The sequence below is a fragment of the Neofelis nebulosa genome, chromosome 9 (assembly GCF_028018385.1).
Source record: "Neofelis nebulosa isolate mNeoNeb1 chromosome 9, mNeoNeb1.pri, whole genome shotgun sequence".
Lineage (NCBI taxonomy): Eukaryota > Metazoa > Chordata > Mammalia > Carnivora > Felidae > Neofelis > Neofelis nebulosa.
In genome coordinates, this window is record NC_080790.1 from 128,623,343 (window position 1) to 128,631,418 (window position 8,076).

An 8,076-nucleotide genomic window follows, 5' to 3' on the forward strand; every position below is an offset into this window, starting at 1 on the left:
CTAAAGATGATTTTAAAAATGATTAAAAAATAAATAAATATGGAGTGCCTGGGTGGCTTGGTCGGTTGAGCGTCTGACTTTGGCTCAGGTCATGATCTCACAGTTTGTGAGTTCGAGCCCCACGTCGGGCTCTGTGCTGATGGCTCGGAGCCTGGAGCCTGCTTCAGATTCTGTGTCCCCCTCTCTCTCTGCCCCACCCCTGCTTGTGCTCTGTCTCTCTGTGTCTTTCAAAAATGAATAAACATAAAAAATATATAAACAAACAAACAAACAAGGGCATCTGAGTGGTTCTGTCGGTTAAGCTTCTGACATGGCACAGGTCATGGTCTCACGGACTGTGAGCTCGAGCCCCACGTCAGGCTCTGTGCTCACAGCTCAGAGCCTGGAGCCTGCTTCGGATTCTCTTGTAATTATTTTCCAAAGACACATGGCCTGGATTTCACCCCAGGATGAGTTTCAGGACCCTGGAAATAAGATTGGCCACATTCATGTCCAACCCAGGCAGTGTCGCAGGACCTGTGTTTAGGAGGGTTCCTGCTTGATTTAATGCTCTATTGTCTTGAAATTCCTAGTAATTTTTTAACAAGAGGCCCCATGTTTTCATTTTATGCTGGGAAACTGTCTTCTTCATTTTCTAGTTGTTCAAAGCCTTCTCCTAAATGTTTTGGAGGGAAGAATGGCCTGGTGCTGGGGGCATTTCTGGAACTGTGATGGGAAAGGCTATGGGTCCTCATAGCACCTCCTGGGTGGGTGACAATGGGGGCCTTGGGGACTTGGGTGGGGCCTGCAGGACAAACCAACCAAAGGAGGAAGGCATCACTTTACCCAAGTATAGACAATCTGGGGCACAGAACACAAATTGCTCTAGCCCCAGACCTATCAACAGGACTGCCAGAGCTCAGTGACACCCTGATCAAACCTATCCTGAAGCAGGAAATGAGAAAGGAAGAAACTAACCGGGAGCCTCCTGGCCACACTCCAGTGATGTTCCATCTCTGGCCCGGCCTAGATGTTAAAATCGTGACCTCACTCTTCAGGTATGAGCTAAGCAGTGGTAGGATCTGTGTTGTTTAACCAACTCAGTGGCACTTATGAATCTCAACGAGCACAGACTTTTCTGAGTGGGACCCTCTGGGGACACACCCACTGATCAGACACTTGGAGATTTCTCTTGGGAAGGGAGTTGCCTTTAATCCGAAACCTGCGTTTCTCAATACCTGAGAACATACATACACCAACTGGGGCAAACTGGAGGTGGGTCCCACTACATAAGGTTTGGGGCCCAATGCAGGGTCCTGTGTCCAAAACTTCTGAAGCATTTCAAATCGGCGAAGGGCAGAGCGTTAAACCGAGCGTGGGCCCTGCCGAGCGCGGGCCTCTGTGCGACTGTGAGGATAGTATGTCCACCTGCCTGGCCCTGGAGAGCGGGGCTGGCACTTACAAATGTCTGCGGCTGATTCGGGTTCAAAATCAATAGTAAGGAAATGTGCCGCTGTCCGGAGTGCTGTCGGACGGTCGGGCAAGGTGTGGCTCTGCAATAAAGGGGCAGATGTCTGTGCGGTTCCCGCTCCAGCTCTGAGCACCTTGACCATGACTCCGTTGTTGGAACGAGTGCGATTCCTCCTGGAGACCGCGCTGCGGGGCTCAAGAAGAATCGGATGCAAAACATATTCTGGTCCATTTGTTTAAAAAACTGAGTCTTTATGGTTGCAGCTCTGTGGGGTTGGGTAGCACGTAAGGGACCCTGAGTGGGGCCCGGGCGAAAGACCAGGGAAGCTGGGAATGGTGGAAATCTGCTCCTGAGAAGTTTGAGAAGAGGTCTGGGCAGCGTGCCTCGGTTTCCCCACCCGTGTAAGGTGCAATGATAACAGTACCGACCTCCAGTACTGCTGCGGGGTTGCTGATGAGCGGGCAAACGGACCGCAAAGACTGGTGGTTTACAAAGCAAACACATGTCACTGCTTTGGCTGCTTCCATTCTCCTCCGGAGGGAGACAGAGCAGAGGCTGCACAACAAACAGTCTAACAGGCTGCCGCGCTTCGGCGAGCATCTTCGCACGCGTGTGACTCCCATCACCTCCGTCAGGACATCTCCTTCAAGGCTCGGAATTTCCGACAGTGCTCTGCGTAGAATAGTCCTGGGGCGAAATTAGCCGGATTCCTGAGAAGTCAGGGTTAAAAATAAACCTTCCAGGTCACCCTACCCGGAGCCCGAGCTCACAGACGAGGCCCAGAAGGTGAAAGCATCCCGGCCAATGTCATGCAGCCGGCTGCTGATAGAGCCAGGACTTGATCCTGGCCTTGGGACTCCAAGGCCTCTCTGTTCGTTCACCGTCTTCACGGGCTGCTCAGATCCCCCTAGAGCAGCGTGGGGCGGGCAGTGGGCCAGAGGCGCCATCACTCTTCCCAGGACAGAGACCAGGGCTGGGGCTTCTGCGCTCAGGGCCCTCTGCGGCCTCAGCACAGAGGAGTGTGGCCAGGCAGGAAGGCGCCGACCTGTACTTGCTTTGGACCGTCCACAGGGAAGGAGCCGTGGCACGCGGGGCCCCACCCGGGGGCCCTGGTCCTGTGGAGCCCCAGCAGGCGGCTCTGCCCAGGCCCTGCCAGGGTTCCAGCATCTTATCAGTAAGCTGTCATGTCATTCACACTTGGCCACATGCTCACGGCTCTCCAAGGACACCTGTTGGGTTTGGGGTTTTTTTTTTCGCCCCTATTTGCTTATTCCTTCAACAAAAAGTGGATTCTAGACCAAGATGTTAAGTTCTGGGGATGTGACAAGAAACAGGACCAATAGGCCTGGCCCTGAAAAAGTTTCTGGCCTAATGTGTCATTCTAGGCATGGCGGGGGTTGGGGGATGGGTAGGGAGGCGAGGAGGAGCTATCTGCCCTGGTGGGGAGGAGTGGTTTATTCTTGAATTTGAGTCCGTTCTATTACTGGTTGGAAACTTCCTGCAGATAATGCACCCCCTTGCTGCCCCCGGGGCAGACGGCTCCCACCACTGCTCGCTGACCATCTCCTTGCGCATGGAACTCCAGGAAGTACATGGGCAGTTACCTGTGTCTCCAGCGTGTGGGACAAGGTTCTGCCTCAGGGCCTTTGCACTTGCTGTGCTCGCTGAGCTCTCTTTCCTCATTTAGAAGCTTGGTTCATGCCGTCACTTTCTTCAGGTCTGTGCTTGGCTGTCACTTTCCTGAGGACCTTATAAAAAGGACACCACGCCCAAGGCTGCCTTTTATTCTGTTTTATTTGCCCCCCACGGCCACGATCCCTGCCTGGTGGACTGGGTATTGTTCCTCGTCTGTCTTCCTCAACCCAGCCCGCTAGGGTAGGGCTTTGCTGAGTATGTTCACTGCTCTTTCTCTAGTGACTGTCCCTTAAATGAAACTCAGCAAATATTGAATGAATGGATGGATAAGAGGGTTCTTGTGTCCAAATCCTGCCCTTGCCCTATGCCGGCTGTGTGACCTTGGGTGAGTTACTGCCCCTCTCTGAGCCTCCATTCATTTTTCTGAAAACAGAAACAAGGCCAACCACAAAGTGGCTGAGCCAGTTAACCTAGGCAGAAGGTGAGAACACCTGACCCCCACAGGGGAGATGGTGTGACCCCCTCCCCTCATCCCTTCTCATTCGCAGCCTCTGATTTCATACAGGGGAAGGAGGTGGCAGCAGGGGGGGCAGGGGGGATCCTCTGAGCTTGTCCAGGCAGGAGCAGGATTCCTTTCCTCTCACCCCACGCCAGCCTGGCCTCGGCGAACGTCGGGCAGCCGAGCAGGGCGGGAGAAATGGGCTGGGAAGCAGGCTGGATTTATACCCGCCTTCCCAGCAAAGTGTTCTAAGAATGTGCACATCTGTGACCCCGTCTCCCTCACAAAGACCCAGCGACAACCCCAACAAAGATGTGTGAGCCTCTCCCCTTGTGTGAAAAGGTGGGGAGAAGCGCTTGCCCCTGAGTGACCCCGAAGGAAAAGACCCCGTGGCAGCGAATGCAAACACATCCACAGCCAATGCCGGGGGGCCTCCAGTCTCAACGGGGATGGTGAGATGGCAAGACCTAGAATCCTGGGCAGCTGACCCCGGGCTTTCTAGCTGGATTCGGGGACGGGGAACCAGAGATCATCACCCCATCCCCCTTCCCTGCCGCCCTTCCCCCACCCCCACCCCTCTGCTAGCAGGTGGATCCTGCACACATGTTAACATCGGTTCCCACCTAAACGACAGCTGCCAGCCTGGCCCGGGGACCCCTATCTCTTTGCATGTTATTGTAGCTCAGGGGCTCGTCACTGCAATAAAGCACTCTTGGGGGGTCGTCTGGAATGTCTAAATCAGCACTGCAGAGAGCCTGGCAGATGAAGAAGTAAGACAGGCTGCCCTACCAGAGTGATAAGTGCTCAACTCAAGCAGGTGACGCTGGGGGCCTGGCCCTCTGAGACCAGTCCCCCCCAAACGTCAGCTCGAGGAGGGACTCTGCTTCCCCGCTATGAGGGCAACGGTGGGGGTCACACGTCGTGGCTACAGGGGATCTCTCTGCAGCCTTTAGCCTGGATGCTCAAACCTCACCAGCTTTCCTAACGACGTTCTGGTTCCCAGTACCGTTTCTGAAATGACAGGGCAGAAAAGAGAGGGGCAGATGGTCAGGTATTAGATCAGCCATCATCAAATCGAAGTGCTCAGACCCCTGGGGATACATGACGACTTTCTAAAGGCTCCCAGACACAGAGAGCTTTAAGAGAATCAATTTCTGGATCCTTGACTGACATGTGTGGTCCGCGGCTTCTTCTTTTCCACACCCCCTCTTACAAATGCCCTTCCTCTCCCACTTGATAAAAGAATGATTGATCAGTCGGAATTCCAACAGAGAACGGCCGGAACACTCCTATCGGCTGACTTGAGGACAGTTTCACAAAGGTACTGTTTCAAATGTGTGGGCAGAGGACGGAGGGAAATTACAAAGGACAGTGCAGGGCTCTGGCTAGCACCAGGGGGGCCCTGGGCGAGGAGAGGGGAGGGAGGTTTCTGGAATCTGGAGACAGAAGGGCTGTGCACAGTGAGCCTCGAGGCAGGAGGTGACCTGGAGGGGACAGGCAGCTGGGGTTCCATCGCAGCGGGGGCCGGGGGGCCGGGGACCCTTCCTCTCTCACCCCCACCGCTTCTCCGCATCCAATGGCAAACAGAATCAGGAGCCGGAAAGCATGGCAGCCCACGTTGGCAGAAGACATTCAAAGAGCTGAGTGGCGTTTGACAGAAACTCTCCAATTTCCCACCTGTTTGTTTACGTGAACAAGGTTCGCCACGCTTCCATCGGCCCGACCCAAAGAAACAAAAGAGCAGGGTGAACTGATGCTGTGACTTCTCACTAGAACAGGAAGCCGTACTCGCTCCGGAATACGCGAATTAATTGAAAAATAGTCCCACAAGAGTTTGACGGCTTCGACCAATTGGGCTCTATTCCCAATTCTGAGAACTCAATTCAGAGCCACGTGTTTAACATTTAAAAGTGTTACAGTCACAGACACTTGTAAATTTTCAATTGTAACTTAGGCGTGTTTTTGTTGGAATATACGTGTTTTGTTGTTTTCGTTGGAATAAAAGACTTGCCAGCGGAAAAATATGACACATTCACCTCAAATCTTACCAGGGGAGTAGCTCCAGGAGACAAAGAAATAACGCAGAATTTCCCACAATCAGAGGAGTGTCTCCGATATTTTTAAAATCACTGATGGTCGATATCAAATTACCACTGTGGTATCGAATGTCCACTTGGACACGCAGTTTTAAAAGGTGATAGAACAGTTTTCTTTTATAATGGAAGTGTTAAGTATTTCAGATGCAGCAGCGTGAACTTATGATAAAAATGTGGGCGTTAACGATGTGAGAAGTACATGGAGTTTTTTAATGTTTGTTTATTTTGAGAGAGAGAGAGCGTGCGTGCGTGGGTGAGGGGAAGAGAGAGAGGGAGAGAGAGAATCCGAAGCAGGCTCCGGGCTCTGAGCTGTCGGCACAGAACTCGACGCAGGGCTCAGTCTCGCGAACCATGAGATCATGACCCGAGCGTGTTATGAGTCTGCATTTATTGAACACTGATGTTTTCCAGGCACTGAACTAGGCAATGCACATCTATTTCTATGCCTATAGGCATACATCCCACTCACCCGAATCCCTAAAAGGAGAGGCTTTATCATCTTCCACACCAACTTCCACACGCGGGAGCAGGCTAGGTACCTTGCCTGGATCACTCAGCAACAGCTAAATGGTAAAGCTGGAATTTAAACACCTAGTGCTGGGGGCACCTGGGTGGCTCAGTCGGTTGAGCGTCCGACATCGGCTCAGGTCGTGATCTCACACTCTGTGAGTTCGAGCCCCACATCGGGGTCTGTGCTGACAGCTCAGAGCCTGGAGCCTGCTTCGGATTCTGTGTCTGCCCCTCCCCTGCTCATGATCTGTCTCAAAAATAAATAAAAACATCAAAACAAAATTTTTAAACACCTAGTGCCCATCCTTTACTTGCCTCTCTGTTCTTTGGTTGGTTGATTATTCATAGAGTCATTCAATCTTTCCTTCACACAACAAAAAGTTTTGAGCACTGGCTGTGCCCCGGGCGTTGTGCAAGATGCATTTATCTCTACATCTCAACTGCTGGTGAGTCCTCGTCCACACCATCTCCTGCAGGAACCCCCTCTCGTGGGGGTTAATTCTTCCCTTCTGACTTGGCAGCGAGGCACGACTGTGCTTCTGAGCCTTGGAAGGTGAGCCCTGCTCTCTGCTCTCCTGTCTCGTTCTCCAGTCTCGGGGCCCAGCTCCCACGCCCCACCTGCCCTGACCGATCCCTGAGTCGGGGCTCCAGGGAGCCCGGTTCCCAGGCCCTGGAGTGTCGTACTGTCTCTATAATCAGACTTTTAACTAAAACTACATATCAACCTTTTTCTCAGTGCCTCCTTCCTCTGCTCCAAGTTTCTAGCGCAGTGCTGAGCAAAATGGCCTGAGTTTGGGCTGAGATCGCACTCTGCCGTGACTTTCCGCAAACCAAAATGACAGTGTCCTACACAGGATAAAAAGTGTCTTCCTGCCTCATACAAATGTGGGCGGTCCAGGGCTACCAGCGTGGCCCCCGCGACATCAAGGACCCAGGCTCTGCCCGGTTCAGCGGACCGGACCACACCGTCTCCCTGTCTGCAACCCTCCCCTTCGCCCAGGAAAATCCTACCTTAGTAGTTACTGATGTCAACACAGAGTATTCTCCAGGGACACCGTGTCCTCCAGCTTGTGGCGTTCGGGATTTGCGAGAACGCGCTCCCAGATGGGCTCTCCATTGATTTACAATCCAATTTTCCTATTTGGAAGCAAAACTCCATGTTTTCTGCTCTGTTAGTCTGTCAGCTGCCTCCAGGAGGTGACAAGGAGAGGCTCTTCCATATCAGACACTTGGGGTGGCTCTGCAGGGCCGCCAACTGCTCAGACACGGAGGGGACGAGCGAGCGCAGAAAGTGGGAGGTTTGGGCTGCACATTGTCGGGGTGCTTCCCCGCTGGGGCTCACTCCAGCCACTGGAGCAGGAAAGGGATTTAGGAAAGGGGGTCGGGGGAGCCCCCAGACTCTGGGAGCACATCAGGCTCGTCGGAGTCTGCACATTTGGGAATAATGTCTGAACGACACTGGGGAACTCTCCAGTGGGGACCGTGGGCACCGGATTCCAGCACTTCCACCTCTGGAACCAGTCCTAATGCTCCCATTGGTTCCCTTATGTCACAAGCCCCTCAGTGGAAGTCCCCGCGTGGGTGCCGACTGGCCGAGTCCACATCATGACTGTGCTCTACCTGCCAGAGAAGTGACAAGGCAAGTCTCCCATGTTGACGGTGAGGATGGGGTGGTTGCTAAGAGGGGAAATTCCCCCGAATTTGTAACATACGGGAAGCGTGTTCGGACGTGCAGGGCGGCCAAAACCATGCTGGGTGTCTCCTACAAACAGGAAAGCCTTTACCCTTCCCTCCCCCAATGTCCCAATCTCAATTTTGTTTCTTATTCTTCCAAGGACGGTCTTACCAGGGAGAATTCTTTATGATTTTTCAAACACTCTCCGTTA

At 53.1% G+C, this 8,076-nt stretch overlaps 1 long non-coding RNA gene across 1 annotated transcript; it reads right to left on the reverse strand.

The window, feature by feature from the left end:
* Window positions 1-554: 554 nt before the first annotated feature.
* On the reverse strand, window positions 555-7,825 carry LOC131485890 (uncharacterized). Its single transcript, XR_009249061.1, has 4 exons — window positions 7,202-7,825; window positions 4,558-4,595; window positions 3,055-3,198; window positions 555-2,137 (listed from the first exon to the last, which is right to left on the reverse strand). It is a non-coding gene; the product is annotated as an uncharacterized LOC131485890 (long non-coding RNA).
* Window positions 7,826-8,076: the final 251 nt, after the last annotated feature.